The following is a 21,318-nucleotide window of genomic DNA, read 5'->3' as shown; positions in this document are numbered from 1 at the left end:
AATATTGGCATGTAGCATGGATTTGACATGGCATTAGAATCACACCAAATGCTCTCACTCAAGCATGGTTTTTAAAAACGAACCTGTGACCGAATCGGTCAGGGTCCGGTTACTGGTTCTAATGGTTCGACCATTCGATTTGAATGGCTGGCTTATTTTGACAAAAAAATTAAAAAATTGGAAAACGGTCAAAACCGTTCGAACGATTAACCAGTCGGTTCAGCGGTTTGCTGACCAAAATCAATGGTTTTAAGGAAAAAATGATTTTGGAGGAAAATGGAACCGATTAGGTGACCGGTTCCCGGTTTTTCTAATCCAACCATCCGGTTCAGTCCGGTTTTGAAAACAATGCATTGAAGTATCCCTAAGAATAAACAATTGAGACTATTCTGTATAGAAAGACAAAAACAAATATATATATATATATATATATATATAGAAAGAGAAATTTTCACTTGATAATAGATGGAATCTCTAGTAAACTATTTGGTAAAACTTTTTTGGATTTTAGTGTTCTAGTAGCAATTATCAACTCACTAAAGGGGGTGTTCTACCACATGAATGTTTTTGTTTTCTTTTAAAAATTACTATATCAGTCAAAAAAAGAAAAGTTCTTTTACATATGTTGGTTTTTTTAATGCGAAAACAAGTTGGTTTTGTTTAAAAATCAATATGATTCATCTTTTGAAACCATCAAAATGGTAATTTTTACAAACAAGCTTAAAGCAAAGAAAATGATATGTTTTGTGGAACATGATTTAAGGCTCCATTCACTTCACTTACATTTATCCATGTTCTTTTATTTTTCAAGTAAATAAAACAATGACCATTTTGTCCATAAAAAGCTATTGTTAAAAGGGACAATTTTGTCCTGTCTAAGTATTGGCAACTTCCCCCTAGGTGGGAAAGTTACTTACTCACTAAGGCTCAGTTTGGAAGGAGTACAAATGCAAATATGTAGAGTGCAAAACCTTGTATTTTGTATGTATTTGTACTCCTTTCAAACTAAACCTAAGGAGATAATACCCAGGGAAAATGAATTTTCCCTAGACCTAACATTAATCTAAAAAAAGAACATGGGTATCTCAGTCAATGGGAACCAAAATCCTATTGAACTGCTTCCCCCTCTCAAAATCCGAACAATGAACGTGCCTAAATAACCAGATAAAAACATATTCATTAAACTAGAAGTTCAACTATACTTTTTTTGGTCTCAATTTTAGAAACTAAAACTACATATATTACCAAAAAACATGTTTTCTATTTTTGTTATAGGAACTAATTTGATTTCGAAACAGTTGGTTTATTTTTGCTTTATTTTTGGAAGTCACGTGAAAAAAGAAAGACAATTTACACTAGAAAACACTGCCTAAAGTTTTTGGTTATAATTCTCAGCAAAGTGCTTAAATTTTATTAACAGTAGTTTTCTTTATATTTGGTAGAAATTATTCTTACCATAAGGCCATGCTTGGTTTGATAGAAAATAAGAAAACAAACAAAAGGTCAGGTACTCGAGGGAAATTTCTTAATGAATTTCAAAAGATTTCTTAGCAACATTTTCTCAATTATCTTTTTCAGTTTTTTCTCTCTTCTTTTCTATCAAACCAAACACAGCCTAAAGGTTCCTTCTCTCTCTCTCTCTCTCTCTCTCTCTCTCTCTCTCTCTCTCTCTCTCTCTATATATATATATATATATATAGTTTTATTATAAAAACATTTATATTATTCTTTATTAAAAAAGTAGGGGTGGTTACGACCTAAGCTTTTCATAAGTTATTTGAGCTCAGCTCGTGAGGCTCGTGAGCTTAACATACATAAATATATATAATATTTTTTATTTTTTTATATATTAATAACAACTAGTTATTCTTAATTTTTATATGTATAATTTTCTTATTTTTATAAAACATTTGGCTCATATTTGAGCTCGAGTCTCATAGTGCATGTCGAGCCGAGCTTGAATTAGCTAGATATTCGGCTCAGCCCAAATCCACCCCTAATGGCGGTGTTTAATTTGAAGGAAATGATAGAAAAACGAAGGAAAAGGTAGGAAAAATACACAAGGTTTGTAAAAGTTTTTCTTCCTTTCCCACCACTTCTTTGTTGACGATGTTTCATGGTTTCACCCACCACTTCTTTCTATCTCAGTCAGTCTAATGGTCATTTTGAAAGTTTATGCATCAACAAAGAGAGGGATCTCATGAAGCGCTCATAAATAAGGATTTGCATGGAAAAAAAAGAGATGCAAATGACATTGAAGAAGAAGACAACAAGAAAGATACAAAGGAAAGTGACCTTGGTTTCTATCTATAACAGTTATAAGATAGTCCAAAAAGATAAAGATGTAACAAGAGATGGGATTTCCAAAAGCAAAAAGCGTGCAAACACGCTGAAAGCACAACGTCCAACTGTATATGGACATCACGTGTAGTACGCTTAGAACATGACATCCAACCATACATTGGCAACACGTGTAGCTGGATGCTGTGCTCTCAGCGTGTTTGCATGCTTTTTGCTTTATAGTGCGAGAAGTGATATATTACTAGCCTAACAAACCATAAAACAGCAGATGAGGCGCAACAAGATCACAAATCCTGGTTCAAAAGATCATCATGAAGAGAATTCCTTCAAATGTAAGATAAAGGTTATTTGTTGGTTACATTTGTTCATGTTAGTCCCAGTAAAATTTAAACTGCATGGGAATGTAAATGGGTTGATGAGTGTAATTAAATTCAGCTGGTTTGCCTTTTGCATTGATCTGACTTTGTTTTGCTTGTATATGAGGAGTAAAATGATGTAGTCCCCACTTTATATAGAAGAGAAGGGAGACGGGGGAGAACTGTTAGTTGAGAGGAGTAAGATATGAAGTAAAAGTGATGCGATTCACACTTTATAAGAGACAAGTAAGGCAGGAGAGAATGAGAGAGGTTGTATAAATTTTACATCAGTTTTTGAGATGCAAAATTTGCACTGTCAATTAATTAAAAAGTGCAAATCATATTCATACCGTGTTCACAGCCACTTGCAGCTGTACATTGAGAATATCTCCTCATTAAAAACATAGAATATGGAGATGCTCCTGATGGACCCTCTTACTTGTATATATGCATAACGCATGCCCTTGCACCAGTATCTACAAAGTAAAACCATACATTCAATGTTAGTACTCTCTGCTCTACATTAAATAATAAAATCTACTCTCACACAATCACCAAACTGATTAGGAGATCCTTACCATATTCAGACTCTTAGGGGCTCCATGGTTGGTGAATGGGACCATTTTCACTAGGTCCATTCTAAGCCTCCCCCTCCCCCATGTTTTTATAAATATTCTAAGCTCTCGTTTGAGAGTGATTATTTTTAAGTTATTATTGGAAGAAAAAAAAACACTCATTTAGACTGGGAACAAACCAATAAGAATTTATATGCATTTTTTTTCTTTTTGTTGATAAAGGTACTTATTTGCATTTGGGAAGAATGATAGAAAAGAACAATGTTCTGAAAACTAGACCGGACCGGTGGATTGAAACGGTTGAACTCTAACCTGGCCCCAGGCTGGTCCAGATATACTGATAAGAATAAAAATTATCATAGTTTTATACCTAAATATTCAGTCTTTTATACTTAATTAGTACTTAAGTGGACTCATTATTCTTATATTTCGATTCAGGGCATGAAAGAAGGCATCAGGAGAAAAACAAGGCTAATCGGGTAATTTTGCATAGTTTCGACATCGTATAGTAATATGAGCATAACTCTCCCATCCAGACTCCGATTGAGATGATTCAAGATGCATTGGAAATATAAGAAAAAACACTACAACTTTCATGTTTTGAGTTTTGATAGATTCGGACTGCACCAAAGTCAAAATTAGGCCCAAATTCTGACCAAGTTCATAGGGAAGCCAGTTCGCAGCAGAAGCCCAATTCGCAACAGTATCCCAATTCATTGAAGAAGCCCAATGCGAATACAAGAATAAGGAAACTGCAAAGAATCCTATCAAATTTAATTTTCTGATGTAATTCTAGAAAGATAAAGTAGATTGAGATTACCAGATAAGAGATAGGATATGATAAGATCTAAACTAATCATTAGGAATTAGGATTTTCTATTTTTTATAAAGAACTCCAAAAAAGAGTTGGAAACAACCCCTCCTCCTAAAGCTATATAGGGGGGGGGGGCTAGCACCATGCATCAATCAATCTCATGAGCAATCAAAAGTCCTCCAAGAGAGCTTCAACTTTCAAGGAAGCAGTTAGCAACCTAGGAGGAAAAGAAGGCGGCGGCAAGGAGAAGACAAGTTCATCGATCTCAACTTCAAGGGCAACATCATTAGTTCTTTCTTATACCTTGTTTGTTTAATCTTCTTTATCATGAACTAGTTTATTTATAGTTGGGGCTATGGAAAGCCTAACCATGACCATGGATTGATTTTAATTTAATTCAACCAATCTGTTTTTATTTTCATATTGTCTATGAGTTATTATGCATAATGCAATTAGGAGCTTGGCCACCTCTTAGTTGATTTGGTTTATGTGAATGAACCGGAAGGGGAATTCATATAATAGACTAAATAACTCATAGTGTGAATTGAATGGTATATAGGAATATATATACATGATTCATCTAATGATACAGGTTTTTCATAGAACTTAATGCACTTTCTATCTCGAGAACTTTAACCGAGGGATCGAAGGGTTACTTGATAGAAGTAGGTTTGATATATCTTGAAAGGGAATATTAAATAAATTAGAAAAAACTTCAGCTTATGAAAATAATAAATTATCTTGGTTAATTTAATAAATTGATATTCAGCTTATTTCAGTTAAATCGTTGCAACTTCAGTCATTGATTGCCTTTGTTTTTATCTCTTTTCTTTTTCTATCTTTAATTTTCAGTATTCCTATTGTTAGATCCAAAATCCGGTTGTCCAAATAATTGAGGGAAACTATAGTTCTAATACTTATTTTGTTAAATCCTCGTGGGAACGATATCTTTATACTACTTGATAACTAGTGCACTTGCTAGGGTTATATAATTATAGCTATCATATACCCCCAAAACCACTATGTTATAAAAACTATGAAAAATCGTTTGCCTGCTTGGTTCAACCAGAGAACTGGAGAACTGGTCCCAGTTTTGCATAACTAGCCAGGTTTTTTACATTCTGACTTTTAATAAAAAGGGCAAGAAAAAATAAAAAATTGGAATAAATGGGCCCTAAGATCTAATTGAAAATCCCAATCCCAACCCAAAACCAAAAACCGTCTTCGATTTATCTTTTATTCTTCTTCCTCTTTTCGTTCAAACCTAAGTCCAACCACCAACCCACCACCAAAGCCTCCAGCTCCGTTGTTGACCGCTAGTGCTGCCGATGCTAGGTAGTCTCTCTCCTCCTCCTCCTCCTCCTCCTTCTTCTTCCCACCAGTGGACTTTGTTCATTGCGTCCCTCCAACGACGCCGGACAATGTTCTCTCCTAGTTATGGACACACCGCCCGGCAGCGCACTGCGGCACAGTCATAGGCAGTAGCACGCACAGCGGGCCACCCAGTAGCACGCACCGCCTGGCAGCACACCACACGCACCGCCTGGCAGCGCGCACATCAGCACGCACCGCCTGATAGCGCATAGCACACACCGCCCGGCAGCATGCAGCACGCACCGCTTGGCAGCGCGCAGCATGCACCACATGACTGTAGCACTCTCCTCATGGTAGCAGCACTATGAACCGCGCGCACCGCCCGACAGCAGCAATAGGGCGGAGCCCACATGACAGCTCATCAGGGTGGGCCCACACTTATCATACCACATCAGCTCTGCCTGCCAACTCGCCGCCAGCTACACCATCCCTTATCTCTTATCCCTTATCTTATCTTATCCTTATCTTAAGTAGGAGTCGTGTTACTGTTAAGAGTAGGTAATTAGGAGTTTTAGTTTGAGTTGGATTACCCTAGCCTACCCGAATCCAGCAAGGAATTTCCTTCTATAATCTCCTATTTAAGGAGCTACGAATTGAAGTAAAGCATTCGGTTTTCCAGTCAAGAAAAAAAGTGAGGAGAGTTCAGGTGGTCTCTTGGACAAATCACCCCAAGGGAGAGTTCGGGTGGTCTCTTGGACAAATCACCCATTCAGTTTCCGCAATAGGGTCTGCACACAAGGGAAGGCACAAGGGAAAGCAGGGCTTTCTCACCGTGGACCGACCCGTGACGAGATCCTATGGGCGGGCCCATAACATTTGGTATCAGAGCCAAACGTCATGGGCGATATGGAGTAGCTATCATCCAAGGTCAACGAACAGGAACATAGGCTAGCAGAAACTAGCATGGAGGTTCGTGAAGTCGAGAAAGATGTCCGGGAGCTGTGACGCCGCCTGGAAGCATCCCTCTCCAACAAAGAAATGAGTTATGAGGGAATCACCAACACAAACTATAGTCGTCCGGACTGGGCAGAGGCATCCAGCGAACAACAGATCGCTGCCCCTACTGCCACAGTTATTCCCAAGGATCAGCGCACGGAGGATGAAACTGTTAAGTTTCCTCCTTTGGCCGGGGACAATGTCACGAACATTATATTGGTACCTGCAGAATGCCCTCCTTTGTCGAAGACAGGTGGGCTTAGCGATGTTGCGGCACCACAGTATGGTAACTATGCAGAAATCCAAGAAACAGGAGTGTGCAAGAGATGTAAGGTGGATGGGCAAGATATGGAGGTAACTTTCTTTCAAGCTTATAATGATGGCATGGATTTTGTGTTCATAGACAGCCCCCATGTTCCGCAATATTGAGAAAAATATATATAGGGGAGGTCGAGGGGATATTTTAAAACGCATGGTTCTCTTCTGTAAGGTTGCTCTTAAGGTTCTCTTCTGTAAGTATACCCGATGCACTCCTGTAATCCACAACATAGCACACCGGGGTCATGGTCCAGTATGCGATTTTCGTTATGTGGATCTTCCACAAAACTACTTCAAACTATATGACCCAGGAGGTGGGCAACACTTCAATGTCCTTGCAGCTGGCTAGAGAGCAGCAGATCGTGTAGTCACTGTAAGCCATGGTTACGCCTGGGAGCTGGAAACTAAAGAAGGTGGTTGGGGTCTGCATCAAATAATAAATGAGTTTGATTGGAAGCTGAAGGGCATCGTGAATGTGATTGGTGCCAACGAAGGGAACCCACAGTTAGATGTTGACCTGGCATTGGATGGCTACACCAATTACCCTACGGAGACTCTTCAGACTGGCAAGCCTCAATGCAAAGCAGCTCTACAAAGGGAGCTTGGTCTTCCTCTTTGGGAGAATGTTCCTCTTATTAGGTTCATTGGAAGGCTTGACCATCAGAAAGGTGTTGATCTCGTTGTTGAGTCCAATCCTTGGATGGTGGACCAGGATGTGCAACTTGTCATGTTGGGCACTGGGAGACCAGACTGGGAACAACTTCTCAAACATCTTGAGAGACAACACCATGGCAAAATCAGGGGTTGGGTTGGTTCCTCTATGCAAATGGCCCATTGAATAACTACTGACATCCTACTCATGCCTTCTCGATTTGAGCCATGTGGACTGAAGCAACTTTATGCACTTAGCTACGGGGCAGTCCCTATTGTTCATACTGTTGGTGGACTGAGAAATAGTGTGTTGTCGTTCGATCCATTCGTAGAGTTCCAAGCCACGTATTTGGAATTCGAGCTTGAGGACAAGCTCGTAGTCCGAGAGGGGTGTGATGTTATGGACACACCGCCCGGCAGTGCACTACGGCGCAATCATAGGCAGCAGCATGCACAGTGGGCCGCCCAGTAGCACGCACCGCCCGACAGCGTCGCACAGCCGCCCGGCAGCGCACTGCACGCACCACCCGGAAGCGTGCAGCACGCACCGCCTGGCAGCACGCACCACCCGGAAGCGTGCAGCACGCACCGCCTGGCAGCACGCAACACACATCGCCTGGCAGCACACAGCACACACCGCCCGATAGCGCACAGACGCACCAGCAGCACTAGGCAACAACACACACCGCACGACAGCAGCACGCTCCTCACGATAGCAGCACTGCAAGATGCGCGCACTGCTCGACAGCAGCAGTAGGGTGGGGCTCACATGATAGCTCATCAAGGTGGGCCCACACTTATCTTACCACATCAGCTCTGCCCGCCAACTCGCCGCCAGCTACACCATCCCTTATCCCTTATCCCTTATCTTATCTTATCCTTATCTTAAGTAGGAGTCGTGTTACTATTAGGAGTAGGTAATTAGGAGTTTTAGTTTGAGTTGGATTACCCTAGCCTAGCCGAATTCAACAAGGAATTCCCTTCTGTAATCTCCTATTTAAGGAGCTACAAATTGAAGTAAAGCATTCAGTTTTCCAATCAAGAAAAAAGTGAGGAGAGTTCGGGTGGTCTCTTGGACAAATCACCCCAAGGGAGAGTTCGGGTGGTCTCTTGGACAAATCACCCATTCAGTTTCCGCAATAGGGTCTGCACGCAAGGGAAGGCGCAAAGGAAAGCAAGGCTTTCTCACCGTGGACCGACCCGTGACGAGATCCTACACGCAGGTCCATAACACTCCTCCTCTTTGGCAGTGACAACGGTGCTCTGTTCATCGCGTGATAGCCTCTCGCCCTCTCCTAATCTTCTTCCCTCATTCCTTCTCCTCCTCCTCCCTCACCACCTGAACCTTAAAAAATGTAAATTGACTAAATTCTTTAATTTGATTTCTACATTATGCAACATTTAGTCATTTACATTTTACACTTAAATTTTTAATATTTATTTTTTAAATTAATGAACTTGAAATTAATTAATTACTCATAGTTTTATAACTTTTTTTACAGGTTTGCTTAAATTCAAATTCCAATTTAATTTTTGCTTCAGGCTTGGAATTTGATCTTTGCTTTAGGTTTTTAGCCCATCAAATTCAGCCAAGATACAAGACAGTCCACGTTGTTCAATCTTGCAAGTTACCCTAAGCCCTCTTGAAAGCTTTGGTGGATTAACTTCCCTTCAGATTCAATAAATTTTTTAAATTTGATTTATTACATCAGCATGGTTCAACCTGTTGGTGAAAATGGGATCACTGTAACTTTGAAGGAGAAGCTCTAAGGCGCGTCTGAAGACACTGTCTTTAGAATGTTATTTGCCCCCACTCAGTTTTACTGAGTTTGCTATTGGGTTACAGGCAAATTTCTTCCCACGATAAAACAAAGCCTTGGGCGAGAATCTACAACCAGCAAAGTTGAAAAGTCTCCAAAGAAACCTTCTGTGAGACTGTAGCTGACCGGATTGAGAGAGAGAAAGAGAGAGTGGATTTCGAAATTCTGTGATTTGGAGTCTAATTCATGCTCCTTAAATAATTTGTAAAGAGGTATAAGGAAAAGGTAGGTGCTCGTTTAGAAAATACACCTTGAATTGTGCCCCCTGATCACACCCGATGCGGGTGCGCACAAAGTGCGAGCAAAGTGTGCCTCATTGTGCCACACACACGCGTACATGCGCATTGCGCGGTACCGAATCCCCATACTCTCCTCTACTAATTCTAAGGAGTGTAAATCAATTCCTATTGAAATACTGAAAACAAAACTTATAATTTTTCAATGTGGGACAAGTTCAAAATTGGGTTTTTATAAGAGAAAAAAATGGTTTTCAATCAAGTGTGCAGGTGCAATTTCTCATGTAATTGACCAATCAAACCCATTGGATTTAATCTCTTATAAGATTAAAATCCAACACAACCTTCATCGGGTCGATGCCTGATCCGATTCTTTGAACTTTAGAAAAGAGAAAAAAAAATTAAAAAATTGCCTTTTTTTCTCAAATTCTTTTTGAAAAAACAGTTATTATGTTTAGGCCCATCTAGGCCCACCACAGTTTTCAAAACACCTATACACCAAAACTCCCTTATTGGGATAAGAACTTATTTATCCAATAAGCACTCAAAGAGGACCACCAGGTCTAATAGACCGGTTGCAATAGGATCCTTTTATTGGTTCTAATAAAGGAGTCTCACGCTTAGGGTTTTAGACTCTAGCAATCACGTCAGGATTTACATCTGTCTCATTGGTTAGGGAACAGAACTTTGTCCAACTGTTTTCTGACAGTGTTGTGTTACCTTTGAAGTCTATAAAGACAAAAGTATGGGAAATGGGAATACATTTTTATTAAGATTTAATATAACCGATACATTTCTTAATTTTTAAGTCGTACCATTTTCAAGTGTCAGGTATGGCCCACGGCGAGGTCCCATTGTTTGAATTCAGGTGGGCCCGACGAAAAGTATTCCAGATATGTGGTAGAGGATGCAATTGAATCGGTGCAATTAGATGGAAAAAAACGTGCCCCCATAATTCTGTATTGCTTTTGGTCATTTTGGAAAGGATTACAAAACCTAAGATGTACTTAAATGGGGCCAATTGATTGGACACATTAACGACCCAATACTCAGACCAGTAATTCTCATCTGAGTCATCTCCCTGCAGTCGGCTCTCTTCAGAAGAGCAAAGGACCGCCCTTGAAATGACAGTAATACCCTCATACATGTTCAGCCGACTTTAGACTAAAATAGAATTTTGATAATTCTTATAGGTTTTTAAACAAATTTTCAGTATCAATAAAAAAATAAAAAAGGGTAAATTGCTAAAACCTCCCTTAAATTTTTGAACAGTTGCTAAAAAACCTCCTCTAAATCTAAACCCCCTCCATTAGATTATCTAACAAGAGTTACAAAAATATTCAAAATGCGTATATATTACTTTTTTATCAAAATTTTATTTATTGTCAATCACTACTTCAAACCCTTTCAATCTCTTTAACATAATTAATTTATTTTTCAAATTTACCCTTTATATCACTGGAAAGTACAACTTTAAACTCTTATTTATTTGTTGTTCATAAAAGCCTCTTTTTAGAAACTTCTATTAGAGGGGTCTACCTGCAATAGTGTCATAAAGTTCAAGGGAGATGATTACAATTACCAAACTTTAGGGAGGCTTCAGCAATGGTCCAAAACTTCAAGCGAGGGTTCAGCAAATTATTCATAAAAAAAAAACAATATTAAAAGACAAAAAGACCCACATGCTTATCTTTAATCTTCAACTATGACCCTGTACTAAGTACGGGGCTAGTATTTTTTGATGATTTTTATTTTGTTTAAGAAAAAAATGTCTAACTTTTTATTATTATTTCTTTATTTTTTAAAAGATTATTTGTATTGTAATGTTTAATTAATTAATTATTGTAGTTATTATTAAGTATTTAATTAATGATTTTATTATCATAATAATTATTATAAATTAAAATCTTTACTATAAAAAATTAAAGATTAATCAAAATGTAATCTTTACTTAATTATTTAATCAAAGATTAATATTATTTTTAATTACTAATGGTGATGATTATTTTCTTATATTCTTATTAATAATCAATATTTAAATCCTGAGTATTGTTGTTAATATAGATTTTCTAATTACTCTAAGTTCTGGTAATTTACATAACTTTAATGCATAATATGTTTTTGAATCGCATGGCTCTTAATTAAAATTTGTTTGTGACTGAAAATAACCACTTTGACATTATTTTAAGAGTGGGTGAACCCACTTTTAGAATGTTGTTTAATTAAATTTTAAGATGTCACATGTTTAATTAAATTTTATGAATAAATATGTATTAAGTTAATAAATAACTATCTATTGAAAATATTTTAGAGTAAAACTCTCCACTTTTTGAATCTTATTTCTTGAATTAATAGGATGTCATGTATTTAAAAGACGAAAAATCTTGCGTGATGACCTTCCTCTAATATATATATGTAATAAATATCCGGTGGCAATTATCGGAAACTATTTCCTCCCGTAGTCAATCGACTTAGGTCTTTCCACGAGGAAGTGTTGTGTCTGCTACACTGGAAGTCTCGTCTCTTTTCCAGTAAAAACCTTGCACTGACCTTTTCCGGCTATGGTGTTCTGTTCGCCGGCGGTGAACTTCTACAGACGAAGATGAATGTAAAATAGTACAGTACTAGAAAGGGAGAAAACGTTGTTGGGTTGTCAACACCCGACAAGAACGTGAGCCATTAGATTGTGACACGTGTAATGGAAACATTAGTGTGAGGTGTCTGATTCTCGATCTCTTTGGTTTAAAGAGATCTCTACCCCACCATGACAGGTCATATGTGATGGAACCACGTGATGTTGGCGTATGCATGAATGAATGAAGCGTGCAAGAGATCAGTCACCAGCTGCCTGACACTGTTGAGTATTGACTGGTTTCTTCTTGTGTAACCGGAAAATGAGGCAGGATGACGAGGTGTAACCGTACTGACTACTATTGTACGACTGACCATAGTGGGGCCCAATTAGGTTTTTGGGTACAGTGCGTTCAGGGAAGAAATCGAGGGTGATAAAACTTTGGCCGTTTAGACAGAACTGTCGGAGCTTTTTTTCCCTACTTTTGGTTTTATATACTACTTGTCAAAAAGAATCAAGGTGGATCCATGAGTCTAATGTCATGCCTTCGTCTAGTGCTATTCACGGATTGGATTGGATCGGTTTATTGAGATTTTTCCAATCGATTCAATCTGATTGGGTTATCTGAAACTAAAATCGAAACTAACCTGGTATTAAGCAAAACCGACTTAGTCGGTTTGAGTCAGGTTGGGTCGGTTTGGGTCGGTTTCGGCTCTAAGTTCAATCATGGTAATAAATTAAAATTTCAAATTTTTTATTCTTGAGAGTCAAATTGTATTAGAGATTGTGATTGAGTTGAGGGGCTAAGGGGGGTAGATCGAATTAGAATAAAAGTTATCAAAAAATAGAAAGTCAAACTTTATTAGAGAAAAAATAATAAATTTTGTATATTTTAAGAAACCTTTTAATCTAAGTAAAAAAGACACATAATTCTAATTGTAATTGATTGCATATATGGTGTAAAAAACCATAGAAACTAGAATCCTTTGATTCTTTTCTTTAAACTTTTCCAAAAAAAATTCCTTGTCTAATTGTCTTACCATATTTGCCATTAATGTCATTCCTAACTAAAAGGCTAGAAATTAAGTTAGGTTGTAACTAGGATAGAGACAACTTAATTAAGTAGGAACTACGTAGGTTGTAACTACTAACTATGAACTAACTACTAAATCGGTTTGGTTCGGGTCGATTCGGTTTTCATATCGGTTTATGATTTTTTACAACCCCAAACCGACCAATACTGAAAAAAAGTCGGCCGACTCGGGTTGGATTGGTCTGGGTTGGTCGGTTTGGTCAAGTTAGGTATTCTTATGAACAGCCCTACCTCCGTCTAAATTATTTGCAAATTTCCTACACATGACAAGTTTGGATATAATGACCACAAGGGCTTATTTATATCCTAGTATCTATATATATTGTATATATATATATATATTTATCTTAAATTTATGGGGAGATGTTGGTAAGTTGCAGTACAAATTCATTTGCATTAATGAAAAACTATAGTAGTATAAATAATTTTTGTGTATATTTTGATTTATTTTCTGTTTTAAAATTTACCTTATTTTGTTTAATTGTCGTGTAAGAGAAGTAAAATGAGACCTGAAGCAGAATAAAGTAGAATTCAAAATAAAATAAAATCAGAATGCTCGTTCTTTTCATTTGGAAGGCCCAGTTTGAGAAGAGCACAAATAATATGTAATGTGTAAAAACAAGGTTTAGAAACATAAAATACAAGGTTCTACACTATATATTTGTATTTTTACTCTTTCCAAATTGGGTCAAATGTGTGGTTAGATGCCTATACTTGAAGAGTGTTGGCAAGGTTTTTGCTTTTAGGAGATCCTATCACATCCTAGCTACAATACATTACAACCGCACAATGGAGACTTCTCCACATTAGTGACAACATAAAGTATGAGAGATATCATGGATGCACAAATGTAGGGTGTTGTAATTAGGAAAGGCAACGAGGTGAGGTGGGGACGGGGATCCACTCCCCATCCCCGTTAGGGACAACGTTATCCCCATCCCCATGGAAATCCCCACTCCCCATGATTTCTTTAATAATGCCAATAAAGTTATTTTTGTTTTTATTTCATTTAAAAGATTAAAAATAAAATAATTAAAATTTACAATCCTATTAAAAGGGTTTGACTAAAATTTTGTGATCAATCAACCGAAATCATAAACATGGCAGTCAATCAAGTGGAATATATCAAAATGTGTTTGAAAGAAAAAGAAGGTTTTAAATGATTTTTTTATTTTTCTGAAAATAAAAAAAAAAGGAAAAGAAAAGAAAATGACAATCAACACACATATCCTGCTCTTTCATGCTTAGCTCTCTTGCAAAATAAAACACTCAATTCATTCAAGGGACTCTAGTGTGATACATGAGGTTGGGTGTGACACCTAGACTCATGGCTGATAGGTCACCAGTCTTCAAACCTCTACCCATATAGGCTTTTTAGGTTGGGTATATGGGCTTTTTAGGTTGGTGACTGACTGAGAGCTTTCCATCGGCCTCACTAGGTTCCTAGTCCCAATGGCCCAAGTGTATCAAACTCTCTCCTACTAGGACGATAGGTTCTAAATGTCTAAAGATGTGATACAAATGTCCAAGCATCATGGAGATACAAATTTATTGAAATAAAGCAATATAATTTAGCATAAATCCCTAAAGAATAGATAGCATGAGATAATAACTTGATAGCCTAAGAAAAGCATCATTCTAAAGAAGAGCAAAGAGACAAATTCAAGCAAGACAAGTATCAACAAAATCTATGCATCATGCCCACTAATTATTCATTTTTAGTTGGTTTTGAGAGAACACCTTGGCCTAACAGCAAATGATTTTGAAGCATGTCGTTATGCCCTGACCCCACCTAGGCAATTCAAACTCAAGATAAACCCAGAATTGTCTTAGCCAATGGACACCACCTCTTATGTGCAAGTTCTCATAAGATCACAACACACCAATACCATCTTTTATCACACACGGACAACACACCAATACCATCTTTTATCACACACGGGATTCTGTAAAAATTGAGGGTCCGTTTGGTTTGCAGTCAGAATCAGAATTAGAATCGAATTTGAAATTCTTTAGAATAAGAATTGCAATGGTCTATTCCCATTGTCTGTGATTCAGACAGAAATGAGAATGGAAATTGAAACCAGAAGGAATGGGATTTCGTTTGCAAGGGAGGGGCAGGGAATAGTCATTCTCTCAAATGGAGGAATGTCATTCCAGCAGGAATGAGGATCGGATTCCGATTCCATCCAACGAAACAGTTGAAATCAAAATAGCTCATTCCAATTCCAATTCCAGACCTCTATTATTACAAACCAAACGGGGTCTGAATTATTTGGATGCAAGTTATCACTTTTTTTATTTAAAACTCAACCAAGTTCTCCATTTATTTTACCATAACACACCACCACGAATCACTACTTGCTTAGATACAAGTTCTCATTGCAGAAATTCACACAGGTGCCCCAAGACAACTGAAATTAAGAAATTTTAGAGGAAGATTTACCTTAAACCCAAACCTCTTCAAACGTTATCAACAGGGGTAGAGGCTCTAACATTACCCAGAATTCTTTCCTTTTTGCATGGTTTTCAAAACCGGATCAGACTGGACAGTTGGACCGGAAAATCAGGAACTAGTCAGGTGACTGGTTCCGTTTTTTCCCAAAACCGGATATTTGCAAAAAAAAAAAAAAAAACGCTGATTTGGTCAGTAGACCATTGACCTGAGCGGTTGAACCGTTCAGCGGTTATGACCGCTTTTTATTTTTTTAATATTTTTTCAGAATGGGCCGACCGTTCGACCCGGGAACCGGACCCCTGACCTGTTCGTTCTCCGGGTCAGTTTTAAAAACCTTGCTTTTTGCTCCTACTCTTCCTATTTTTTTAGCTTCTGATTTAGTAGTTGCTTCAGCCTGGGGTTTACATCCTTTTTTCTTGAAGGATAACTGGGGGACGAAGACATATAAAAGTGATCCGAGGGGCAAAGTTTCAGCCTTGCAATCTCATAGAAACCTATTGCTGATGTCCAAACTTTGAGGGTAGCCTGCTATCAGCCCCACCCATTGGCTTCTAAACTTTGAGATCTCTTGTTAAATGACCTCTAACCTCTAATAACTTGACATTTTATCTCTGTAGGAACACCCCTTTTGGTAGAAACCAAATCTTAACACCAGAATTCTCTAAGAAGCTATCACATGACCCAACCCAGGATCATCATATAGGAATCCTAAAGACAGACTAGGCTATCCACTATATCCACCTAAGCCCACTCCATACTTTTCCCAAGAAAAATCAGTTGCAGCCAGCTTTGATCATCTTATCGAGGGTCTATAAGAGGAGCAGCTGCTGTTTTGGGAAGCAGCAACAGAAACTCCTCTCATGAGAAACAAAACAGCAACAAATTAATGCACCAGATCCTTTCTCTAATGGTGCTTGTGCAAAAACGGGGGATAGGGGCAGCTGAAAATTCACTAAACCAGTCTAGTGATAAGCACAAAAGCAAGGTGAAACTACCATCGGGCTTGACTCCAAGCACAAACCTGGGCAACCCCAACCCGCAACCATTCTTTAGACAAGATTAGACAGTCTCAAGATAGCAAGATTTTTTTTTTCTTTATTAGGCATCCAAATCGGGCTCAAAACAAGACTATTTGGCCTTTGTAACTCTCTGAGATCTATAGCAATAATGATTTCTCAGGAAAATAATTTTAGAAAGGCATTGGTTTGGACATGTATCAGGATGGAAAATGATATTAACACACTTCTTAAAACATCAATAGCACAGTAGATCACAGGATGTAAAACATACTTATGTAAGCCCAAGGGTGCTGAAATGAATTATCCGAAGAAAAACAGTACTAAATCATTCATCCTAAGACTCAAAACTTATTCACAATTTCATAAATGGGTCATAACCAAAAGATTTGGCTTTTTTCTTCTTTGTTCTTTTCGATTTTGTGTTTTTTTTTTATTAGGACTATTTGACCTTCTCATGCAATACATTATGCTACCTTTACTCAGATCAGCTCACAAATGACACAACAGGGAGTTAACCAACATCCTTGAGTCTCCTAGGGGGAATACTTTCAAGCTAAAAGGGACAAACCTGCTGTGGGCTAGACACTATCTTTCTCTTGAGATCACTTACTTCACAACTGGCTCCAAGAAACGAACAAGCCAATAAGGGAGATTATCTTAATTCAGAACTCAAGAACATCAATTCAGCTTGGCACCTACTTTTGGGGTTTCTAAGAGAGGACTATTTAATTGTAGGGGTGTCAACAGTATTCGAAAATCCAATTTTGAATTCAATATTCAACATAATTGAATCTAATTCGGAAAATTCGAACATCTAACTGGTCAAATTCGGATATGACCTGATTCAATTCAATAAGTATTTGAATTCGACTGATTATTTAATTCTTATATATAATATATAAAATATTTTATACAATTTATATATATAATAATTAAGTTATGTAAATAATTTATATTTTTATGTACTTTGTATCAATAAAATATTTATTTTATATATTTATTAATTATCTAAAATAATTCATCAATAGAATTCGAATCAAATCGAATATTCAAATATTTAATCGGATTCGAATTCGATCCGTTTACACCCCTATTTAATTGTTGCTTCTAATCAGACCTTATGCTCTCTTTTCTCATAACTCAGTGCTACTATTCAGAAGTCAGGCTAAGAAAGCCAAGAAGGAATGAAATCAAACTCATGTTAGGACTTATTTGCAAAGGTTGGCCTTAAGTACAGGTTTATCACCGAACCAATATAGACCCTAAGACAGATCTGGGTTACCTTGCCTGAAAGAAAAACACAATCCACAAAGGTAATTTGTTAACCCAAAACTAACAATGGAAGGCACATGGGTCCCATCTCTCATCACCTTGAGATACTGGACAGCAATCCGAAGATGAAACTTTACTAGACATTGCTATTATTTTTTAACCTTTCTTCCTCTTATCATTTTATTATCATCATTTTTTTAAGTTCAAATTTTGATGCTTCAATGCAAACCTACATCCCAGGTGTGAGATCCAAGAACTAAGTCAATAGTAACTACATGGAACTAGTGCCATAACCATCTTGTCCCAGAGGTGACTAAGTCAATGGTAAAACCTCCTAATATGAGAAAAGTACAGGACCAACTACATGGAAAGATAAGTAGGCACTCCCCTGCAATCAGCCCTCATGGCATCCATCCTCTGACAGTAAGTTACCCTTCCTTGACCACATTTTACTCAAAAAGAAAAAACAGAAAAACTCCTCCATGTTTTCTTTATTTTATCTTGCTACTGCAGTGATGTAATCTAGTACTCGACTCATGGCAATAGGATTTCATGTTTTGAAGGTCACAACCTAGCTCCTCTTATTACATGATTTCAAGAAGTAGCAAGGCAATTCAAATAAGATTCAGATCGTTCTTCAGGGGTCCTACTAGGCTACTACAATCAGTCCAACTTGAATTCAGACCTTACACTTACTGTCAACCAGTTCTAAAACCACTTCATCCAACAATGTAGAACTCTCTCAGTTAAAGCAGCAAACCAAAACAGTCTCAAACCGATGATAACAGAGCAGTTCATCAAAGTAATTCAAGTGAAATCTCTATTCTACTCAGTAAGTAGCAGATCATTGCCAATATACTATGAACAACCCAAAAGTAATAAAAAATGAAATTACAGGAAACTAATCCTACTTAAGTGATCCAGAAATAAGAAATTAAAGCTATCCAGTGATCCTTCATATTTAAGCGAGCTCAAATGCTAGATTAATGCTAATCTGAAACCAAAATCACTTCAGCAAATTCAAAAATGGTGGACTGATGTTGCCATGGGACTATGCAGATGTGAGCAAACTTAGAAATGATAAACTGAAGCCACTTAATAGATCAAAGCTGACGTGGAGCTATGCAAAACTTAAACAAACCCAATAATGGAAAGCTGAACTCAGTATGAGTTCAGTGATAACTAAAGCAACTTGAAAACTGACTGACCAAAGCTGATTGACACAACTGAATGGCAAGCTGACCAAGGTGGCTTAGAATTTCTATTGATACTCAGACAACAATGTGGAATGTAAAATTTCCAGATACCAAATTGTTGTCTGAGAACCAAAACTGATTGCCACATCCGGAACCAGCAAGGGAAATGGCATTCACACTATTCCCCGTATTCCCCAGTGGAGTCGTCATTCTGTGAACATCAGAAAAACCCATTGTTCACTTCATGGCCACTTAGGTGGAGTCACCAGCCATCAAAATAAATAATTGAGTGATGGGGCTCCCAAATTTGCATTTCATAAAAAAAAAAATTAGATTAATGGTGACTCCATACCATTCGGCCAAGAAAACCAATCTGGGTAAATTGAGAGAAAGAGAGGGAAGGGGTCAGGCACCCCTCTCTCTAGTCAATGTGAAAACTGAAATCCCTTCCTTACTTTGGATTTGAGTTCAAGAACCAAGGTTTTCTAGTAGTTCAAAAGGATATGGAAGCTTTCCTACCCCATCCAAACCAACCCCTTTTTGGATGCAAGGACGTGACCAAAAGGATGAATTCTCACCCCTTTTCTATTAGAACCCCACCTTCAGACTCAGTTGGTCGGTCAAAAGGATATGGACGCTTTCCTACCCCCTCTAAACCAACCCCTTTTTGGATGCAAGGACATGAACAAAAAGATGAATTCTCACCCCTTTTCTATTAGAACCCCACCTTCAGACTTAGTTGGTCGGTCAAAAAAAGCTTGCTAACCCCTCAAATGTTGATGAATATGATGATTCTTGTATTCGAATTCAAATGTAAAGCAAGAACAAAGAAAAGTTAAACTATATGAGCAAAGAAAGAAGAACAATTTACAACTACATCATCAAACAAAGCTTCACAGAGATAAAGGAGGTGAGATAAAATATTTTACCTCCTGTAGTCTACTGATTTAGGAACCTAGGTGGTCGCTGGATGGGTTTTTGTGAAGGTCTAAGAATGCAAGTGGAACAACAAAGCTGGAACAACGACACTAGCAGGAAAGATGGCGTCTCAGCAACTAGGAACAAGGGAGGAGGGTTGCCTTGCACTCCATTACTTAGCCTCTCTATCACTAACTCCTCCCTTAGCTTGAAACTCTTCCTACTCCCTCTTCGAAAACCCTCTTCCATTGACTCTCTCTTGCTCTTCTAATTTCTCTTTTTTCTCCTAGTCTGAGAGAGTCTCCCTCTCTCTCTCTTCCCCAAAGGACACTTTACTGTTAAATCGGCCTACAAAGAAGCTATTATTATGCACAGGGGTCAGGTTGATCATAAACTTCAGCTCGACAAGATCTAGGGGCTTAAAATTACTCCTAAAATCAAAACATTTTTATACATGCTGCTTAATTCTAGGTTGCCTTCTAAGTCCTTCTTGAGGTCTAAAGGTGTCTCCTTTGAAGACACAGATCACATTTTTAAAAACTGTACTATTGCCAAGCAAGTTTGGAGTATCTTAAACCCAAATATTAAGGGGCCTAGTGGCAATGACTCCTCAATTAGGGAGTGGTGGGATGGCTTACTTTCCAATTAGACTGATTATACAATCCCTGTGAAATTCAGCTTTATCTTGTGGCAAATTTGGAAGAATAGAAACAGAAAAATCTTTCATAACCGTCATTGCCACCCTTCGGTCATTATAGATAGAGCTTTGTCTCTATATGTTAATCACAATGTAGAGAATATTTCTAACTTTAGCCCTATATAGATTAAAGTATGGAAGCCTATCAAATGGAAAGCACCAAAAGGGGGCTCTATCAAAATCAATTTCGACGCATCTAGAAATGATAAAGGCGAATATGCAATCAGCTGTATTGCAAGAAATCAATGGGGAAATGTTCTAGAGACCAAAGCTTATTTTATCGGGAATTCCTCAATTAATGTAGCGGAGGCTTGGGCTGCATGGGAGGCCCATAACATAGCTCTTAACTATAGGGATCTCCCCATTTTCATTGAGGGAGACTCTCTTCTAGTGATATCGTGCTTAAAGAACAAAGTGGACTGTCGTGGAGACTGAAGACCATCGTTAAGGAGTGTTTGAAGCTAGCAAGAGATTTGGAATGTGGAGTCACTTATAACCACATTTTCAGAGAAGGCAATCAAGTTGCAGACTGGATGGCGAACCAAGCTCTTTCATCCCCTCTTAACACTCTTAGTTTTTTCTCTTCCTTTATCCCTAAGGATATAAGTTCAATTTGTTTTTGTGATGCTTGGAGCTGAGCTACCCGTCTTGTGTAGCTCCTTTTATTTCTACCAAGAAAAATGAGCCTCCTCTCATTACTTTCCCTTGGCCT

The 21,318-nt window shown here is 37.9% G+C and overlaps 1 long non-coding RNA gene and 1 pseudogene across 1 annotated transcript; one reads left to right on the top strand and one right to left on the bottom strand.

Annotated features, from left to right (window-relative positions):
* Positions 1–2,933: 2,933 nt before the first annotated feature.
* Positions 2,934–20,236, bottom strand: LOC148845981 (uncharacterized). Its single transcript, XR_016101739.1, has 2 exons — positions 19,921–20,236; positions 2,934–3,133 (listed from the first exon to the last, which is right to left on the bottom strand). It is a non-coding gene; the product is annotated as an uncharacterized LOC148845981 (long non-coding RNA).
* On the top strand, positions 6,399–7,797 carry LOC148845982 (granule-bound starch synthase 2, chloroplastic/amyloplastic pseudogene; annotated as a pseudogene).
* Positions 20,237–21,318: the final 1,082 nt, after the last annotated feature.

This window comes from Nelumbo lutea, chromosome 7 (genome assembly GCF_056320005.1).
Source record: "Nelumbo lutea isolate HS-2025 chromosome 7, American lotus-T2T, whole genome shotgun sequence".
Classification (NCBI taxonomy): domain Eukaryota; kingdom Viridiplantae; phylum Streptophyta; class Magnoliopsida; order Proteales; family Nelumbonaceae; genus Nelumbo; species Nelumbo lutea.
Note: the sequence above shows the minus strand (reverse complement) of the source record. Positions and strands in the feature narration are given on the sequence as shown.